The sequence below is a fragment of the Cimex lectularius genome, unplaced genomic scaffold (assembly GCF_000648675.2).
Source record: "Cimex lectularius strain Harlan isolate CLEC.00 unplaced genomic scaffold, Clec_2.1 scaffold98, whole genome shotgun sequence".
Taxonomy (NCBI): Eukaryota; Metazoa; Arthropoda; class Insecta; order Hemiptera; family Cimicidae; genus Cimex; species Cimex lectularius.
This window is the reverse complement of record NW_019392897.1, coordinates 1,273,943-1,296,088: the sequence shown is the minus strand read 5'-3', so window position 1 is coordinate 1,296,088 and position 22,146 is coordinate 1,273,943.

Below are 22,146 nucleotides of genomic sequence, written 5' to 3'. Positions count from 1 at the left end.
AATTATCTGGGTTCTGGTGAGCCTGCTGTGATCTGTATGGGGATATCTAAATTCCGGGACGATGGGACATACACTCAAGAAATGGAACACATCCTTCCTTTCTCTGAGGTTACAAATAGCACAGAGCGGTAACTCTTTATCGTCACGGAATGTAGTTAAGAAAAAGCAACCCGCCTCTTAATTAAAAAAACCAGCTCAGTTCCGTGGGCGAAAGTTCTGTATTTCTGGAATCAAGGGACAGCAAGGTAAGGGGGGTACTGCAGATTCATATAAAAGAAAACGGTCTGTCGAGCCGACCGTGCGGTCACTCTTCCCGGTAACATTCGTCAATCCTTTGACGTATGACCATCAACTGGGCACACCATTTATCCCGATCCTGGAAGTTAGAGTCAAAAGGGCATGAGTACTTCGCCGCCAAATTAACGCAGCTTATCCCCATATTTTTTTTATTGATAACCTCAAAGGCAAGAGAACGAGAAAGGCGGTGAGCAGGCAGATTCAAAGTCTTGATGCAGTATCTAACATGGAGACCGAAGGTAACAACATGAACTGGAGAGATTGAAGTCTCAATAGAAACCATGTAATTTAATTCAAGCCCTTCATTACCAAGAGGCACTCTCCACCACTCCGGATCCTAGAGCAAAATGGAAGCTCCTTCGTAACATTGGCATATGTCGCCCACCCTTCCTATCCTGTCTCCCCTGAAGAATTAAACACCCACTTTGTCTCGCCTAACTCTTCTTCATCAATGCCTGTCCCCATACCCGCTCCCACTGGTCCCTCATTCAGTTCGTCTAACTTCTATTTCTCCTATCTAACCCCAGCCGAAGTCCTCAAGGCCATAACCAAATCCCACTCCAATGCCATTGGAGTTGATGGCATCCCTATCCATTTTCATAAACTCTGCCTCCCAATATTACTACCTGTTCTACTTCACATCTATAACTACTCACTCCAAAACTCTGTTTTTCCGACAGCCTGGCAAAAAGTTCTTGTCCACCCTGTCAATAAAACCCCCAACCCATCCTCCCCTACAGACTACCGTCCAATTTCCATCCTCTCAAACCTGTCCAAGCCCCTAGAAAGATTAGTCCAAGAACAAGTCTCCAGGCACCTTGAACAGTCCCATCTTTTCAACCCCCTCCAATCTGGCTTCCGCCAAGGTTATTCCACCCAATCAGCACTAATAAAAATTACCAGTAACCTCCACTTAGCAATGGACCAACGGAAAGTTACTATACTTGTCCTTCTTGATTTTTCTAAAGCTTTCGATTCTGTCCCTCACTCTTCTCTCCTCTCCAAACTCGAATCTTTTTCCTTCTCCGCCAGCACCGTTGGTTCCACTCCTACCTTACCAATCGCCACCAAGCTGTCTCCTTTCCCAATGGCCTCCTTCCTCCCTTTAAAATCTGGGGTGCCCCAAGGCTCTATCATCTCTCCTATCCTTTTTTCCATTTATATCAATGATCTGCCCGACTCCATCCAGTCCTGCAACTATCACCTATATGCCGATGACTCCCAAATATACATATCCTTCCACCCTTCGATCTTCACTCGGCCACTCTCAAGATCCAAAAAGACCTAAACTCCATCAACGAATGGGCCCATAAAAATTCCCTCGTCCTCAATCCGTCCAAATCCACCGCCATAATTATCGGGTCCAGGCAACTCCTCAATTCCCTCCACAGCATCCCACCTCCCATGCTAAATAACCATCCCATCCCCTTCTGCTCTTCGGTTAAAAACCTAGGAGTAGTCTTTGACCAAAAACTTTCCTGGCATTCTCACATTTCCCAAATTTCCCGCCATTCCATTGCCTCCCTCAGCCTGTTTCGTCGGTCCTGGCTTCTTTTACCTTTTTCCACCTTTGAACTCCTTGTATCTTCCCTTATACTTCCCTTCTTCGATTATAGCTGTTTGGCATACGGTGGTCTCTCGGAGGAGGAGAACGCGCGATTGAAGCGTATTATGAATTGTTGCGTAAGATTTGTGTACGGCACCCCACGGGGATCCCGGGTGTCGGGGTTGTATTCCCAGCTTTCCTGACTATTCCCCTCCTTCCGTGCACAGTATTTCCTAGGTTGCTTTCTTTTCCAGTCCATCCACATTCGTCGTCCTCCCTACATCATCCAATCCCTCCAATTCACCTTCTCACATCTCACTCGTAAGACCCGCTCATCCCCAATCGACCTTACCCTTCCATAACATACAACCCATACCTTCGAAAGATCCTTTCTGATCCGAGCCCCTAAACTCTGAAACTCCCTTCCCCTTTCTATTCGTCACGCTGCCTCCTTTTCCTTCTTTAAATCCCTTTAAATTTTTGTTTAATATTCTCATAATTTTTTCTTCTGTCCTGCCTTATTGGTATACATTGTGTCAAGATTTCTATCTTTTTTTTACTTTTAACTTCATAGAAGGAACTTCCTTTATTTATTTCATGTAAATTATTCTTAGGGGACACCGGTCTCAGAATAAAGTTATTTTTGTTCTTCTTCTATTAATTTGGTGTTATGAGGGGGAGCCCAAACAACTTCTTGATAAAGAAACGTTAAAATTTTTCCACCGTCTCCTGCCGTCGAAACCTCCATGTTGGCACTTTTGATGAAAATTAAAAATATAAAAAAATACTTCACTACATGACATATATCACTTAGCGATGTGCAATTTCTCAAAAAGTATACTATAAATATGAATAGATAAGATCCAATTGAGGTCATAAAACATTTGCTTGATAACCTCAACTGGATCATTTCTTATTATTTGACGTTGGGGTAAATGTTCCAATATTTGAAGTTGGTCATTTCCGATCGTTCTTCCTAACTTTGTTGTTTTGTTTTAAGTGTTAGATATATCGACTACTTTTTTACTCTCTGATGGATGGCAAAAACAAATCCAATTCTTATCTGCCGTGCTTTCGACCTATTTTAAAGTCATCATCAAGACAAAACAATTATGAAAATGTCTACAAATTGACATAATAAGGTTTTTAATAGATGGTTATGGATCACTTCAATAAAAACGTATCATTTATCACAGGTAGTCGTAGGGTCCACTCAATCTTCAGTTTCCTGTCCCGCTCCCACTACTCCTTCACCAGCCACCCAAACCTAAACTCCTGCTCCTTCAGGAGATATGACAAACCTACTAGGATCATTTCTAAATTATTTCTATCAATAATATAATATAATAATATCTTCATTAACCAAAGTTGTAAACAGCCTGTTCCCAAGCATTCACCTTAAATATTCCTCACTCGTCACTCTCTTACCCTGTGCTTTGGAACGCCAACGGACTAACCGACTGACGATATGAACTCAAAATACCATTATATTAAAAAAAGAATTGATGTAGTTTTAATAACAGAAACACACGTTACTGACAGATCGCGATTTTACATCCTAGACCACACAATTTAACGCGACTAACGATTCCGATGGGACAGCAATTTTTGTTCGCAACGACCTATCTCATTTCCCAGAACTCTGTAATGTCACTTCCTCCCTTCAAGTAACCGCCATTTCTCTATTGTTGGAGCTATTTGCATACACTCAACCGTGTACTGACCTACAAACGAAACAATACACGCAAACTGTTTCCTAACTTTTCTTACCCTTGGTCCCCGGATTCAACTGTGGTGGTGACTTTACGTAAAACACCCAAGCTCGAGAAGTCGTGTGGCGAATCCGAGAGGTCGAAACTTACAATATTCTTACCCAAACCAATTTCCCCTTCCTATCCCAACACAACCAACCTACTCGCCTACCTCCCCTAGAAAACCCGGTCTGCTTGATTTCTTTATTTCCTCCAATATAAGATCTCTCTATACTGATACTTAGGCCCCTCTCATACTGGACGACTTTTGACGTGCGATAAAAAAACGGACGATATGGCGTGTTTTGACAAAAGTCGTGTCGTCCGAAAATTCGCCGCTGTTGTTGGATCACCACGCTTGTTGCATCATGGACCGGAGACGTGTAATATCCCTTGGATTGCTAGATCGAAAAAAAAATCAAATCGCGTCCATTGGGTCCATCCCATAAATCAAAGGAGGAATGAAGTGGGTGCATTTAATCTCTTTTGAGGAATTAAGAAGTCAAGAAACCAAATTTTTGAATTACTTCAGGAAGTCCGTTTCATAGTTTGATGACCTGTAGATACCATTCAACGGAAAAATACCAAGCTGAGAACGACGAGAAGTTGGACGACATACGAATGAAAGTCGTGGAGTATGAAATTAGTTTCTGTGGACCACCCCAAAGTGAACACGATAAAATATCGTCACGATATCGTCCTTTCCCAGTGGTTGAGACGACAGTCGTACGTCGATCGTACGATAAAAAGTCATCACCCGGCTAGTGTGAACACGTCAATTGCAGTCTTTTTTTTTTTCTAAAAACTATTCACGATAACATATCGTCCAATTTTTTATCGCACGACAAAAGTCGTCTAATGTGAGTGGGCCTTATACTTTAGACGATCTTTCGACGATCGACAATGGAATTCGGTTTTACGACCATATCGAGATCCGGATTGTTCGTTTGTTGTTTTGTACTATTGCACATTGCTTTTTTTTTTGTGATGGGTTTGTTTCGGTGCTTCACCCTGCTTATAACCCGGACTACCTTAAAAATTAGGCCGAACATCTTTGATAAGCCAGAAACTAGGGGATAGATTGACCAAAATGATTCAACACGACCAAGCTACAGGTTAATAGACCCACATAGCTCAAGAAGAAATCTTACTCGTTCTTCTTTTCTTTAAGATTGTGTTTTTATTCATATTTTTATTTTTATTCATATATTTTTAGCAAACTGTTTAGGAAAAAGATTTTTTGCGTTTGATTTTTTAAAATAAATTTGTAATGGAGGCTCTCGACAATGGAGTCATATAAGCCTCCAACGCACTCTGAGGGTGGTATTCCAGATTCCGTCATTCCTCTTATTTACTCATTCCTAGAAACAAACAAATTTATACATACACGTATACTGTAGGGCTACACAATAATTATATATAATATTTACAATAATTTGTTGAAGTCTTGAGGAGCGGTCAAGAAAGAGATATTTTAGAAAAACACCTTTTTTATTTTTTTGCCAACGTTTTGACCTTTATTCGGGTCATCTTCAGAGCATAAAGTGTGGTGCTATTCTTGTGGTGTCATATGCCACTTTATGCCCTGAAGATGACCCGAATAAAGGGCGACGAAAAAATGACAAAAGTGTTTTTCTAAACTACCCCATTTTTGACCGCTCCTCACGACTTCAACAATTGTGAAACAACTTGCCACTAAGAAACACCCAAATATTGCCAATATTTACAGGTGGTGAAACATTCGTTCCGTCTAAAAATCGGAACAGGGCATCCAACGACTCTTTCTCGTGCCCAGGGACTGTCTTGATGTCAGGTGTCATAACTCGCTCCCTATAAGGGACCAAGGCGTGGTTCTCCTCGACTCCTTGAGAAACCTTTCTTTATAAGCGAGACATCACTTGCCCCTCAAACGGGTCATCACGATCTCTTCCTTGCGTTTCAGACCTTCGGAGGGCCATCGTTCAATCGTACTCTTGACACGCAATAGCTTCTCGAACGATCCGGCTCATTGACGCTGCCAACGCTCTTTTATTACGTTCTTTACTGTTCGTACAGCGTCACCGGGCCGGATCGCGGTCGTTCTGTCTGGAGGGCAAGGCTCCCAGCTTTCGCCGTCTCGTCTGCACGTTCGTTGCCCTCCAGCCCAACGTGCCCGAGTACCAAATGACTACCACCGTTTATCCGAGGAAGTCCAACCCAGCATATCTCTCTAATAAGAGCATAACAAGACGGTCTACCGATAATCTGTGATAATAGTCGCGCTCAGAGAGTTGGTACAGAAGTTTTTGCATTTATATTTTGTCATGTAGGATATATTGTTGACATATACCATTTACTTATAATTAATAAATATAATATAAAATTTTTCGACATGTGATTTAAGTCGCCGATCGCTGAAGATGGCTGAAATGTTTGACAGACAAAATACAGTGAAAAGATCAGAATAATCGAAAACGACCGACCTCGATTCATTGCCCGCAGATCTCAAGAATTAAACACACAACTTTTGTTTGGTTAATACTTTCTATGTTTTATGTATTTTAGCACATCTTACAGTCAAAGCAATAAAATAAATAAATTTTAAATAACTTCGTCGTTCGCTTAAGTTCAATCTTGCTTCACTTCTGGGGATTTGTCCTGGTCGAACAGGCGTCGAAAATTATTAGATTCTGGAGTTCAAAATATTATTCTGTTTGCAGAAGTAATATGATGACTAGACGGAACGTTCTGCCAGATGGAGAATAGATGCTCCTTTTTCGGTTCTCCTTTTTTGAGCCCCAGTGATGCAATCTTTTCTGCGGCCCCTCACCACTTGCAAATGTCTAGTAGCGGGTTCATGAACGATTTTCGTAAGTTTCTCAACGTCTCTCTGCTCTCTTCTAGACTTATAAAAAGACACAAAAGTTAATATAAGAATGAATATAAAATTAAAAAAAAAAGGTTAGAAAAGTCAGGGCCTGTTGCTGCGTACTACTTAACAATCTAATAAGCTGCCAGATGGTCATACTCCGGTTTCAATCATTCAATAAAATCACATATAATTCAGCTGAATAAATTGGTATTATAAGAAAATCGCCTTGTTGAATAAATAATATTTGAAAAGCAGCCGGATAATTTAAAGAGATATCAACAATCAAAAGAACGGCCGAGAAAACGGGATTTTGACCTGATTTAACCAAAACCGTTGATTGGTTTGTTACTCTTACATGTGAACTGTTGTACATTCTAGTTATAAATTTACCCTGGGTGGCTTGCTGAGTCAATGAACCGTTAACACTTTGATCAATTGGGTCCGCCTGTTCTTGCTGCATCGGCAAGGCGTCTCACCTCAAAGTCTTCTCTGCTTAGCCAGAAGAGCAATTAATTTGGGACAGTTATAAAATAGACAGCACGAATGCGCTGGAACATCTATGTTTTAATAGTAAATGTGCACAATATGGAATATAATTGAGGAACAGTAAAATCCCGTTAATACGAGGAACAAGAGCCAAAAAAGGGCTAAAAACCCTAGTCGTCGTATTAAAAACCGTTTTTTTTAAACTACGTTTATATATGACTTACTTTTATAAGAGTTAATATTGTAAATTATAATTTACAATAATATTATTTCTCAAAAAACTCGTCTATTTTTTCCTTGTAAAATTCTTATAACGACAATTATAAGAACTTGTTTATCCAACCGTTGTATCGAGTTAATTCTTTAGAGATTTAATTTTGCTAAATATGCTACCTTGCCCAAGTGGTTATTCATAAGGATTTGAAGGTTTTTTGTGTTCTTGTTCGTGGCTAAAAAGTTTAGTTTGCTAGTCGAACATATTCTCTCTCTCTCTCTCTCTCTCTCTCTCTCTCTCTCNTCTCTCTGTCTCTCTCTCTGTCTCTCTCTCTCTCTCTCCTCTCTCTCTATCTATATATCTATCTATCTATCTATCTGTCTTTCTCTGTCTGTCTCTTCTTTCTGTCTCTGTCTCTTTATCTGTCTGTCTCTCTTTCTGCTCTCTCATTCTCACTCTTTTATATTCTTCTTGTTCTGTCTATCCTTCACTTCTTCTTTCTTTCTCTCCCACTCTGTCTCTATCTCTCTCCAACTCTATCACCGTCTCTTTTATGGTATTCTTGCTCTGACTATCCTTCTTATTCTCTCTCCCTCTCTCTTTTTCTTTCTCCTTTCGCCTTCTATCTCTTTCTCCTTCTCTCTCTCGGTCAGTCTGTCTGTCTGTCTCTCGTCTGTCTCTCTCTCTCGCTCTCTCTTTATCTGTCTGTCTCTTCTTTCTGTCTCTGCCTCTTTACCTGTCTGCCTCTCTTTCTGCACACTCAATCTCACTCTTTTATCTTCTTCTTGCTCAGTCTATCCTTCACTTCTTCTTTCTTTCTCTCCCACTCTGTCTCTATCTCTCTCCAACGCATTCTTTCTCTACATATCTATCCATTAATCAATCTATCAAAGTCCCTTTTTTGGTGTTCTTGCTTTGACTATCATTCTTATTTTCTCGCTTTCTGTTTTTCTCCCCCTCTCTCTCTTTGTCTCTGTCTCTTTGTCTGTCTGTCTGTCTCTCATTCTCCTTTCTCAATCTCACACTTTTATCTCTTTCTTGCTCTTTCTATCCTTCACTTCTTCTTTCTTTCTCTACCACTCTTCTTTCTCTACCTATCTATGCATTAATCAATCTATCACAGTTTCTTTTATGGTATTCTTGCTGTGACTATCCTTCTTATTCTCTCTCTCTCTCTCTCTCTCTCTCTCTCTCTCTCTTTGTCTGTCTGTCTGTCTTTCTCTGTCTTTCTTTGGTGACATCTTTTATATTTTAATTTTTTTCTATATTTCTTGTAGTTTTGTGCATTCTTGTTCGTGAATAAATATTTGCTAGTCTATTTCTTTAAAAACGTCCTATCCTTAAAAGAGTTTTCAAAATACACATCCACACCGGTTACCAGACCCGAGACTTGTTGAGTCGTGTGCTGGTGAAATTGTGCTATTCAACTATGTTCCGATCATAAGTGAACGACCCTTCGAGATATTTTTCAGCTTTATTTGCCTACGTGTTTAGAATGATATTCATAGGTTTTCCGATTTTTCTGCGTTCTTGTTCGTTATGAATAACGATTAATTGATTTTCTCAAATATATGTAAAGAGGGAAACTTATTAAATAATTCTACTAGATGTGCTATATTGGAAAATAATTGGCGAACGTAAAGTTGGTCCGGATTAAACCAAATTTCTGATTTTTTAATCTACTTAAGTTGTCTACAGTTTGGCACCATGATTTCCTGTATAAACTTAAACTGTTCCTAACCACTCCTTACTACTTTATCCTGGAATTCTGTTTAACTGAGTTTGACGTGCGGCAACGTGTAATCAGATATCACAAATGCAAGTCGGCGTCTTACAATTGCATATTCTAGGTCCCATCCTGAGTACCATTACACGGTTGACTTATTCCTCCCAACACAATTACTACCTACGCGGATCATACCATAATTTTGAATTCCGACCCGAAGTAACCTCCATCATTCAAGAACACCTTGAGCTTATCAAATCCCGGTGTAGAAAAAGTGCAATACTGAATGAGGAAATATGTATGTATGTGCGCATTTTGAAAAAAAAAAAACACACACACTCTGGCTCCACATTGTTCATCAACAATAAGTAACCACCACCCAAGTCAGATAATTAGGATTATACCTAGACAAAAGAATAATGTGGTATGGGCATACAAGACTTACAAGAAATACAACTTAACGGAAGACTCGGATAACTGCTTTAGGTCCGAAATATGTTTTGACCGTCAAAACTCAACTAACTCTATACAAGTCATTACTGCGACCAAGTTGAAGATATAGAGTGAAATTCCACTAAGCAATCCAATAACCAGCGTCCAATTCTTAAAAGTCCTTAGACAAACTGTCCTCCTTACTGCGTCATTAACCTCTTCCTCTTCTTTTCTTAAGATGTGTCCTCTGGGTAAGTGCAAGTTAAGTGACCGAGAAAAAAACCGATATATTTTGAACATTGTTTTATCTACAGGTTCCAAATAAATTTACATTTAAAAAATTACTCTTTTCATTTTCCAACGGTTTGAAATTTCATTTTTATTAGGTGACCTGAAATTAACCCGAATCTACGAAATATCGCAGTTTCATAGAGGTTAAAAGACACCAGACTTTGCTAATTAAAGCAGCTTGTTTATGAAAATTCTGCTAATTTATTGAGGTAATCTTTCCTTTCTCAGTCTAACTTGCTTTAAACTTTCTGATTACTATATAAACCTTTTCATTATCACCAAATAATAGAGGAAATGAACCAAACCCTAAAGTTTAGTTTAAGTAGTATTAGTCAAAGTAACTAAGAGTTAATCCCAAGAAGGTATGTAATATCTTTGCTAGTGCCTAGTCTGGTATTAATTCAAAATAGCACAATGAGCCACAAGATATCTTAACTTTAATTAGGTGGGTAGAGCTGCCCAGTTAACACGATTAGTCCCATGATCATGCAACAGTCTTATATATAATTTTTAGATGCTAACTTTTGTCTTGTATAATATATTAACTCAACTAGGGATGAAGTGTACTTAAAATTTAATATTGTTTTTTTTTTCGTAGCACCCTGAGAAAAACCAAACAATTTCATGCTGAACAGACAAAACGTATCGATCGTTCTCACGACCACGACAGACATTTTTATGAATAATTTGCCCTGTAGGCGCTTTTATCACGTAATGTAAATTAAACAATTTGCAAATTAAAATGTGATTTCTGTTTTCATTTGATGGTGGTCGTTTTGCAATTGAAATCAGAATTTCCAGTTTTTACTAAGATAAAGTCGATGTTCGGAGGTCTTTCCTCCTCTTTTAAGGTGGAACTTGGAACTCGACCGTATACAATATTTTTTTTTTGCGTTATGAACCTATGCATATTAGCCATGTGACAATTTGTTTTTTGTTTTTTCAAATTTGGGGGGTTATTGGGAAAAAAGGGCCAGGGGCAACGGTGGGAATCGAACCCACGACCGCGGCGTGAGAGTCTCTCATGCTAACCACTCGGCTACCGCGGTCCCCAAGTATACAATATTAAATTCACTAAATTCGTGGTCCGCTTGACCAATTAATATCTTACAATTAATTAAGGTTTTTAGTTGAGATAAAAAAAGTCAATGGTACGAGCGGGATTCGAACCCACGATCTTCGGCTAGATACGCCACTGCTCGACCACTTGAAATCTCAACTAAAAACCTTAATTAATTGTAATATATTAATTGGTCAAGCGGACCACGAAATTAGTGAATTTAATGAATTAAAAATGAAGTACACTTTACTAAAGCTCTCCGTGGCCATTTCATTTGTCGCCGAGAATCCAATCCGATTACACGATTTGAAAAATGGCAAAAAGGAGGGAAAATTCAAAAGGTGCGGTTGAGATGGGAAGTTAGTGTCCGAGTGGATCGAGGCCACGATAGCTCAAGTGGTAGAGCAGCGGCGTATCTAGCCGAAGATCGTGGGTTCGAATCCACCTCGTGCCATTGACTTTTTTATCTCAACTAAAAACATTAATTAATCGTATACAATATTTTACAGAATTGTGTGGATTGATTTGAAGTTAAATATAAGAATCTTTGACCTGGTGTACTTATTGTTCTTGCCTTTTATTCTTTTGTAAGTGTAGGTTTTAAATTTACAAGCGTAACTAAATAAAATAAAAACATATATTTAGAATATTTTTTCAAATTACAAGGGGGCTCAGCATCCTGGTTTCTTCGCACCCCATTTTTTTTCATTACCCACTCGATGGGGCGGCCCGGGGGTGGGCTGCAGATAAATTTATATTATCATATATTAAATAAGTCAAAAACAGCTTCAAATAAATATGCTCAAAAAATTCCGCACATTTCGACTTTTGGCAGGCTAGCTAGAAAAAAAACTTGAACACTACTCCAACTGTTTGTTGAAAACAATATTTTCTATGCATTTTTCTTTTAATTTGCATGCTATAATGCCCATCTTTGTCGTATATCTCGACAGGGCTACATAAATAATTGCCTATGTAAAAATTGTTTTTTGAATTTGTAATCAAACCTATTTTCTCAAACCATTATCCTTGTTATGGTCATAGCAAATGCTAGACATACTGGGAATGCAAACAGTTTTAAAACAAAGCGCATTTCGGTATATCGTCGTGTGTCTAAATATATTCGGTGTGCAAACCCATTCCCTGTTTAAAGTAATGAAAAAATCGGCCCATTTTCGCCGTTAGTGGTTGCCTTACTATCCTGAATAATTACAATTAATTAAGGTTTTTAGTTGAGATGAAAAAAAGTTAATGGCACGAGAGGGATTCGAACCCACGACCTTCGGCTAGATACGCCGCTGCTCTACCACTTGAGCTATCGTGACTTCGATCCACTCGGATACTAAATTCCCATCTCAACCCCACCTTTTGAATTTTCGCTCCTTTTTGCCATTTTTTTCTGCGTATCTAGCCGAAGATCGTGGGTTCGAATCCCGCTCGTGTCACTGACTTTTTTATCTCAACTAAAAACCTTAATTAATTGTAAGATATTAATTGGTCAAGCAGACCACGAAACTAGTGAATTTAATCCTGAATAATGTTTCAACTAATGTGGCTGCAACTAATTCGACAAATTTTATGTAAACTGCCTTATGATTGTGAACGAGTGCGTGCTGTTAAGATCACAGGAATGCATTTTGCAAATAATCCTCTCATCAGCAGATACAACAAAAAGTAGCGCAACTGCGTTTGCCATGTGCTATGAGATTATCTTTCCAGCTGAAATGTTTGTTGAAGGTTATACAGTATAAAATCATTTCTGATGATGAATGACAAGTTTTTTTAATGTCTAGTAGGGATAGTCTTGAAAACCGTTTGTGACAAATATTACATAGTTTATTATCATCTATCTCAGCGGAGGCTGGACCAGGACCAACCTTTCTTACCTACTCACCAGACCAAAGATATCTACATTTTATACTAAACTTCGGGTCGTTAAAAATTTCCGGTCCGTCTGTTTTCGCTGTTTCCGTTTCGGCCGAACGACATATTGGGCAGAGCAGTCCGATCAAGAAAGTTTTAGGAAAAGTGCAACGACCATTCTACAAACCGACATAACATTATTACATAAATAATATTTATATAATTTCTTTTGTCCGAGATAAAGATGTGACTTGATAGACAGGCGATTCTGTCAAATTTAATTTGATCCACAGAACACCTGTCATATGCTTGTCATTTCAATGTAATACCAATTGTGTGATGATGATGCTGATGGATACCTCAATAGGAAGTCGAGTTTTTGTTCACAGCAGCCTTCTTGTTTATTGAATTTTACCAATTCCTTAGATCAGAGCAATCGCTGGATCCTTCTTCTAAAAAGTACTAGGTTATCGTTGCTGCAATCCAATTTCTTTCAAATTCAGGTTATGTCTCTATTGAGCTGTTGCTTCGCATGTTATGAAGATGTTTTCTCCGATGCCAGTACTTCTAAATAGTCCTATCACCCCTCTGAGTTTGACCCTCTCTAACTGTCTAAACTGTAGCAGTGTTTGCCTTGGTGAGATTTGTTTTAACATAAGTTTACTGTGTCTAGAGCCCCTAGAGTTTATCCACTTCTCTATTTGTCTTTTTTGGATCCATTCTGCGATGGAGGATTCTGTGTTTGTTTTTGTCAACCTAAGGATAGGTTCAGGGCCTAAATACGGTTTTGGACATCCTCTGGCAGACTGTCTGCTTTTTCGTTACCCGAAATTCCTTTGTATCCTGGTACCCAATTTATCATCAGGTTTATTGTTTTCCCCAAGTTTTGTAGATTTTGGATGCATTCACTGCCTAGTTTCGGTGTGATCTTTTTACATGCTAATGCTTTATTAGCATCTTGGCAATCCGATCCTATGAGGATTTTGCAAGTGTAACACCTTTTAAGATTTTCTAGTGCTCAATCATGTATTTCATGATGGCATGTATTTCAGCTTAAAATACCGAGGTGTACTTACCTAATGAATTTGATTGCTGATCTTTTGGGCGTACAAAAAACGCCTGATCTTGCTTTGGAACCATCTGTGTACTACTGTATCATTGTATCTCATTTCTTCCTAAATTCTTCCTCTCTTTTGTAGTCTGTTGAGACTTTATAGGATGTTGTCAAAGGGTGTTTTTGGAATCATGTAGTCATTACTAAGAATGTGTGTACCAATTGCCTACTAACCCAAAATAGTGTTGTCAAGCCTGAATAAACATCATAGGCGAAACCCTCCTAAAATTTATAGTTCTGTAATAACTAATAGTAAACGGGTGAAAAGCTAAAGAATAAAACAAAACACCGAAGAGCTATTCATGGTTTTTTACGTAAATATTCAGCAGATTTAATCTTATATAAAACAGATTTGATCAAGATCATGATTGTGATCTAAATTTCAGTCCTTTGATTTGTTTATCTCAACACAGTCTGATTTTTTGACTATGCCTTTTTTTTATTAATAAACATTACGTTGGAGTTTCATAATTGGCCAAAAGTCGCTTGATTCTTATGCACACCTTTCACACAATCTTTTGGCCCGGTGGGATTTTAGTTCGGCGAAACGTCCTTACGTTTTGAAAAGGCCGTTGGTCGTTGGAATGTTGGCGGTAGATTTGAAAATCGTAGGTGGGAGATCGGGATCTTGGACACCTTAAAACCCGTTCCGACCAATGGGAGCCGCCCTCCGCAAAGTCCTCGGCTTAACGCCTGTCAAGCCCCGTGGCGCGAACTTTCCCCCCTTTTTCACCGGGCACTTAGAGATCTACTCCTGGGCGATTGTAATACCCAGCTTTTCTTCATCTTGTCATTTGGTGAGGTCGAAATTTTGTATTTATTTTGTGGATCAGACGGAAATAATGTTTTATTATTGATAATTGATGAGAAATCTCGTTTGGGCATAATTTTATTCTATTTTATTTTAATTTCCTAAGAAAAGACGAGAAACACTATATATATNTATATATATAAATATTTGCAGTTGAAAGGATTGAATTATTCTGTAAAAGGATTCAATTACTCTGTTTTTCAAAATTGTGAACATAATGGGCTCCTAAATTTTTAAGTAAAAGGCGTTAAGCGTTTAGAAACACAATTTGAGAGAAATGCAGGAACAATTTGTTTTAAATATGCTTTTTTTTAAGTTGGTACAGCTTTGATAGAAAGTCTTAGGACAAGGAAAGAATTTGTTAAACTAATTTATTTATAGCCTGTATGGATTTTTTCCTGGCCATGGACATTATGGCTGGCACTGCACCCGGACAAAGGTTAGGAGAAAACTGCCAATGCTGGCATTCAATATGAGAGATTAAGGAGCTAGGAGGTCTTGAGGATGGTTCTTCAGGATGGAAAAGTAAGGTTTGAACAATAGGATTATGATTGAACGAATGCTTGGAAGTAACTTTTGGAAATGGGATCGGATCAGTTTGAGGACCAAATGCGAGGTCATTTTGGAGTCAGGTTTGTGACGTATTAAACAGCTTGAACAATTTGTCTGTGGACTTTTGGGAAGGATTGGATGCGCTGGATATTGGATTGCTTTCGCCCACGACGGACCTAGGTTAAGTTACATAGCGGAAGTCCAAAGTCCTAGGTGTGCCGCGCTCTACCATGACCTCTACCGGCCACAGAACGACTCGATTGAAGAGAATGTAGTAATCTAGGTAGTAGTTTTATTGTTCTTAGTGAACTACGGAACCGCCCATTTGACCCCAAACAGTCCTTAATGTAAGGGGGAACTCTAGAACAGTCATCAGAGCTTCCTGAGAATAGCCTAGTTTCTAGACGTACATACTAGAAGGTTCTTGGATTGTCCACGACCAATTTACTGTTTTCATTTTCATTCTTTTTATCTAAGATACTCGTTGATAGTGTGAATCCCTACGCTACAGAATCTTCTATACAGGCTTCCACTTTCTTGTTCCCACCAGAATGTAATCTAACGAAAATTCATATTTACTTCTGTTTATTTTTTAAATAATTACAAATCCCTACAATATTATGATTATTATGCGTTAAAAGCTAAATTGTTTTTTGGCTTATAAATAAAACAGCACTGACGTTAAATTGTCGAAATTGTTTTAGCCGTTCAATAGTTTAATAAAGTGACCTTTCAGCGCGCGAGAACGTAGGAAGTGAAAAACGTTTATTATGCCGAATTTGCACTTCTCGTAACGGCTCGGAACGACGCTATATTAAGGCCTTCGAGGTACTAAAACGGGCCAATTTATACCGTACCGGGAAAGTATTTTGGATTAGGCCGGAAATCCACCTTACGTTTATGACAATAACGTTTTTTTAATGTCCTATTTAAATTTTAAATGTTCTTTAAGGTAAGAATGAAAAATCAAACGGCCCACTTTTTCTATTTGCATTATTAAAGCAAATACACCGGCTTAGGCGAGCAGTAACATTTGGAATTTAAGGAAAGAAAAGCACGGAAAACGGGTAATAAAATATAAAAACAGTCTTGGAATACATTTTATTGTGGAAATGTGAAAAACATCAATCACTCAACTTTCTCTCACTCGCTCTCTCTCTCTCTCTCTCTCCTCTCTCTCTCTCTCTCACTCTCTCTCTCTCTCTCACTCACTCACTCACTCACTCACTCACTTACTGTCTCATTTCTGTTTATATCCAACTATCCATTTACCTATCTATTTATCAATCTATCTCAATCTTTTGATCGATTTCTGTCTGTTTATCTTTCTGCATGACTTAATTAATTATATACAACTATTTTGTTTTCTATAGTGACTTTTCCCCCTAATACACATGCCCCAAAATCGTCATTTACATTTTAATTTGTTTTTATGTTTCTTCTAGTTTTACCTCTCTCTTTCACTCTCTCTAAAATTTCATTCTATAAAGAATTACTCAAAAACGTTTCTCGTTATTGTTTGATATTCATTTTTTCGTTTTCATTTCTTGTTAATTGTAGGAGAGGGTCGTGACCTAAATTTGCGAGATTTTTTAAAAAATAAAACGATATTCAAACTCTCTTTCTTTCACACACTCACACACTCTCTCTCTCTCTCTCTCTCTCTCTCTCTCTCTCTCTCTCTCTCTCACTCACTCTCTCACTCACTCACATACTATCTATTCTGTTTATATCCAACTATCCGTTTACCTTTCTATTTATTAATCTATCTGTCTATCTGATAGATTTCTTTCAGAATTCAGCAGCAAGAATTGAAACCAAAATTTTGGCGAAAACCGTAGATAGATGAAAAAATATAAAAAATATAAAACGAGAATCGGGCCATGTTTCATACGAACTTTTTTTGTTGCACTTGAGGCGCGAAATTCACGGGCAAAGTTTGTAACGCGGGCACCCTGACGTCCTGTATATTTGTATACCAATTTTTTTAAAGGAAAGTACGAATTTTTGAAAAAATTACTCAATAATGTGTTTGGGCATACGAGATCATTTTCATTTGCACCTGTTCTTTTGTAAGTTTGCATTCATATTGTGGAAGTACTATGTGTATCCCTTTTTAAACTAGATATATGTATAAAGTACGTTAGAAATCCGTGTATTCTTGACGTACTTTTTTATTATCTTATATTATTATATAATGTGTAATATATATAATACATAATATCTATATTCTATATAATATGTATATAATATATATTTATATATTGTATATATATATTTTTTTTTTGCATTAGCCTTATTAGCAACAGCCAATCATACCATTTTATAGTTGTTGTTTTATTTTATTATTTTCTTATGACGTTTCCTGATTCTTTACCTAACCAACACGTATCGCAGTGCAATTTTGTATAAATCACACTTGGTGTCCAATCTCTCTTAAAAATGTAACTATTGCTCCGTAAACTTTAACATTATTTGAGCCCAAAATAGTTTTGTAGTTAAATGGAAGATCCATGAAATGGATTATGGAGTTGAATATCTTTTCTCTTTCTTTCTTGCATTTGGGACACATCATAATTAGGTCATTACCAATGGTCACAAACTCTAGAATTGGCTATATTTATTTCGTATAAATATTCATTGCAAATAGCATGGTTCGAGCGTAGTGCAGATATTGTACGAGACATATCCTTATTTACTGGTTGGTTCTTAATCCAGGACGTACTGTATGGATTTGTAAAAACTTCCTTTACTCGAACTCCGATAACTGTCCCCGTGTTGTAATAATGCCTCCTTAACGTGTTATGGATTTCACTATAGTGGATAATAAATGTTGACGTTTGCCCTTGTGATTTTGCTTTTTTTCCCAACTGATCGACTTTTTCATTGTACGTCAACCCTGCATGTCCCTTTACCCAAGCAATTACAACTTTTTGATTTTTCTTTTTTTTCTGTAATATCTCAAAAATTAGATGGTTGTCGGAAGTATTCAATTTTCGAATTTTTAGTTTTTCCAGGGAGCTTAAACTAGACACTAACAATGTTAGAACCTATGTAGCTGAGGGCGTTGGAAATGGCGCATAGTTCAGCTGAGTATATGCTACTATTACAATTAATTAAGGTTTTTAGTTGAGATAAAAAAGTGAATGGCACGAGCGGGATTCGAACCCACGATCTTCGGCTTGATACGCCGCTGCTCTACCACTTGAGCTATCGTGACCTCGATCCACTCGGACATCAACTTCCTATCTCAACCCCGCCTTTTGAGTTTTCCCTCCTTTTTGCCATTTTTCAAATGTCGTGTAATCGGATTGGATTCTCGGCGACAAATGAAATGGCCACGGAGAGCTTTAGTGAAGTATACTTCATTTTCAATTCATTAAATTCACTAATTTCGTGGTCCGCTTGACCAATTCATACATTACAATTAATTAAGGTTTTTAGATGAGATAAAAAAGTGAATGGCACGAGCGGGATTCGAACCCACGATCTTCGGCTAGATAGATGCTACTATGTTGAGACAGTTTAATTAAACATTCCTTTTTATAGATACGGACGTAAAATGCACAGCCAACTCCTGCTTCCAATTTTCCGCCGTCAATAAAAATATTGTGGAAACCGGGAAATTTTTCCTCTAGCTTTTGCCGAAAAACGCTATTCGCTATCATTGTGTCCGAGGTTCGCTTTTTCTTGTTTCTCTGTATTGATCTTGTACTGAATTTGGAAAAAAGACTATATCTAAATTGAACTAAATAACGGAAGACATTTTAGGTTTTTAATATCAGATTAATTAAATTCACTATTTTTCGTGGTCCGCTTGACCAATTAATACATGAAAATTAATTAAGGTTTTTAGTTGAGATAAAAAAGTCAGTGTCTTTTTGCTATTTTTCAAATGTCGTGTAATCTATTTGATTCTCGGCGACAAATGAAATGGTCACGGAGAGCTTTAGTGAAGTATACTTCATTTTTAATTCATTAAATTCACTATTTTTCGTGGTCCGCTTGACCAATTAATATCATTCAATTAATTAAGGTTTTTAGTTGAGATAAAAGATCAGATTAATGTTGCAAAAAGAGAAGAATTTGGAATGTTTGGTTTTTATTTTTTTTTTTCTCTTTGATATCTTATTTTCTACCAGTCATGTCCATCAGTTTATATTTTTTCTGTTTTCTATGGGTGATTCAATAGTTTAGCAAAACTATCAATTAAGGAAACATTAATACCACTAAAGAATCGGTTTATGCAACCATAAGTTTGACTTTTTCATAGACATATACGGACTTTGTTTAGACAACAAAACGAGTCAATCCGAATTATTGGTTCATTTTATTAGGTAATTATTACCTTTGCGGATAAAAAATTGTCCTTTATACCTTCCTCAATTAATGTACATTCGCCACTGTAAACAGAAGGCTCCAAATAGGCGTCATTGCTTTTTCCTAAGGATGCTTATTAGAAGGTAAGAAAACGTGAGAATGCATCTGGTAGAACCGGCAACATGGGGAGGTATGCAGGAATTGTAAGTCCTCGTCCCGTTGGCAAACCTACGAGACAATTATCAACGTAACGCGTTGCCACTTATCCCGTAAGCCGTTTCACACATCTGCGATGATTTCGGAATCGCGGGAGTAGGAAAGGTGTAATTTTATCAGTCCTTAACTATGCCCGGTGTTTGGACAACCGTTTCCTCCTTCTTTTTGGTTTGTGGACGAATGGGGTGCCGCAAACCGCCGTGATAATTCAGCTATTTACAAAAGTTAAAAAAGGCTGGATGTTAATACAAATAGCTTTGCTTTCTTTTAATAATTTTCCATTATCATCTATGGAAGAAATCCTCTCACGACTGTCTTGGTCTTCAAGGCTAAACTCTCACTCACACTCCCATCTTCCCAGATTTCATTAATGTTTCTGGCCGTTTAGGCACCGTTCCGATCGGGTGTAAACTCATAAAACGGAATTGAGAGGCATAACGCAAAAAACAGCATGGAATATTACATAGTTATACAACATTTTTAGTATGTTCACTAATTTCGTGGTCCGCTTGACCGATTAATATATTACAATTAATTAAGATTTTTAGTTGAGTTTTTAGATGAAAAATGGCAAAAAGGAGGGAAAATTCAAAAGGTGCGGTTGAGATGGGAAGTTGTTTGAGTGGATCGAGGTCACGATAGCTCAAGTGGTAAGGAGCGGCGTATCAAGCCGAAGATCGTGGGTTCGAATTCCGCTCGTGCCATTGACTTTTTTTATCTCAACTAAAAACCATAATTAATTGTAATTTTTAGTATGTTTGTAATGTGCTTGTATATATAAAGAAAGCCTTAAATTGATAAGAAGAAAAAAAAAACATTATTACCGATGAATATGATGAATGTTCAATTCTAATGTTTCTGTTAGGTTTTTGGGATTTTCAGTCAAAAAGTGACACCACGTTTAAAAACGATTGGCTTTGTATGAAACTACTTCGAGGTAACATTGGTAATATCACTCACCTACATTATACAAAAATTAAATGTATGAAAAATCACAGGTGGAATAGGTTTGCACAAAACGGTCGAGGTGTGAGGCGAAGTATAATTTTAATTTTTAAGTGTGAACCTGGAAAAGACTTCACTCACACAAACAGGATTTATCCCAGTAAGGGTTTTTTTTTAATCCTAAAGGTGTTTGTAATATAAATTAAAAAAAAAAAAAGGTATTTGTATGTTGTAGGCGTTTCTCTTGTATACCTTGAGAAAGGAGGTATATCCTCCGAAACATCGGTGAAATAAATGTAAGTGAAACGAGTGGTGTTACTTGTTGACTGAAAATCCCTTAATTTTTTTGACTGGGGCTTCCGACATCTAGGTCATTTCAGCCCCCAACTAAGTCTATATTCTATTTACCCTTTCAACCACTACATTCATACAAATAAATACATTCATACACATAAATACATCCATACAGTACACTCATTCCGTTTGGTCGGTGGAGTACTTGATATTCCTCCACCAACCTATACTTAAACTAATCTAGATTGGAGGTCGATAGAGTACTTCTATAAATATTCCGCCATCGACCCCGAACACACACTCATACGCTCTCAACGTTCGAGGGGCGATGATGACGTTATATTTCACCCTCACGCTAATAAATACACGCGCTCAGTCACATGTTATATACATTTAAAAAAACCAATTTCCCCTAAAAAGCGGAACAGGGGGCTCTGAAACTCGCTACCGTGTTCGAGAACTCTTCTTAAGTCCGGCGGCATGCTTACACGCTCTCTGTATGGAGCCAAGGCATGACACGCCTCTATTATGGGATACATCGTGCAACCTTTCTCTGCATAAGGGGCACCTGTGCGGGCTTTGGCCCAAAAGCAGGTGCACATGTGTCAACCGCCACCAGGATAATTTTTATGCACACTGGCACAGAAGTCTTTAAAAGTGGTTACGAGCCTTCATTTCAATTTCTCTATGATGAAACACATTTATCCAAAATTCCCATCGCAATTTTTTTTAAGTGTGTTATAATTTCATTCTCTCATAGTTTTGTCTTTAAAGACACTAACACTCAGACAAAACATATAGACACACAACGCATAAGACATATTATGTACAATAAAAAACCCCAATTTCCCCCAAAAAGCGGAACAGGGGACTCAGAAACCCGCTGCAGTGCTCGAGTACCATTTTCAGATTGGATGGCATGCCTACACGCTCCCTTCAGGGAGCCAAGGCATGACATGTTTCCAGTATGTGGGACACATCGAGCAACCTTTCTCTGCATAAGGGGCACCTGAGCGGGCTTTGGCCCAAGAGCAGGAAAATCCCTTATTGTTACCATAAATATAATTTAACTGTATAACCTTCTTCTATGGTTTTCTACTATGGATTTCTCAACGGAGAAGATAGTCAGTAAACGTTTTATTTTGAAGTTGACCGGAAACTTAACAATTAAGTAATTTGAAATGTTACCGATCATTTTTATTTTAATAACGTTGTAAAGAGGGAAAACTTAAAACTTAAACGATTTCTTATTGATATCTGATTACGACGAACCTTTAGTTTGGCCGTTTTGTTCATTCCGGTCTGGAAGCAGTCGTATGTTATTGACTCCTCAACCTTCTTATTACTCGACTTAACTCTGAAGATAGCTAAAATGTC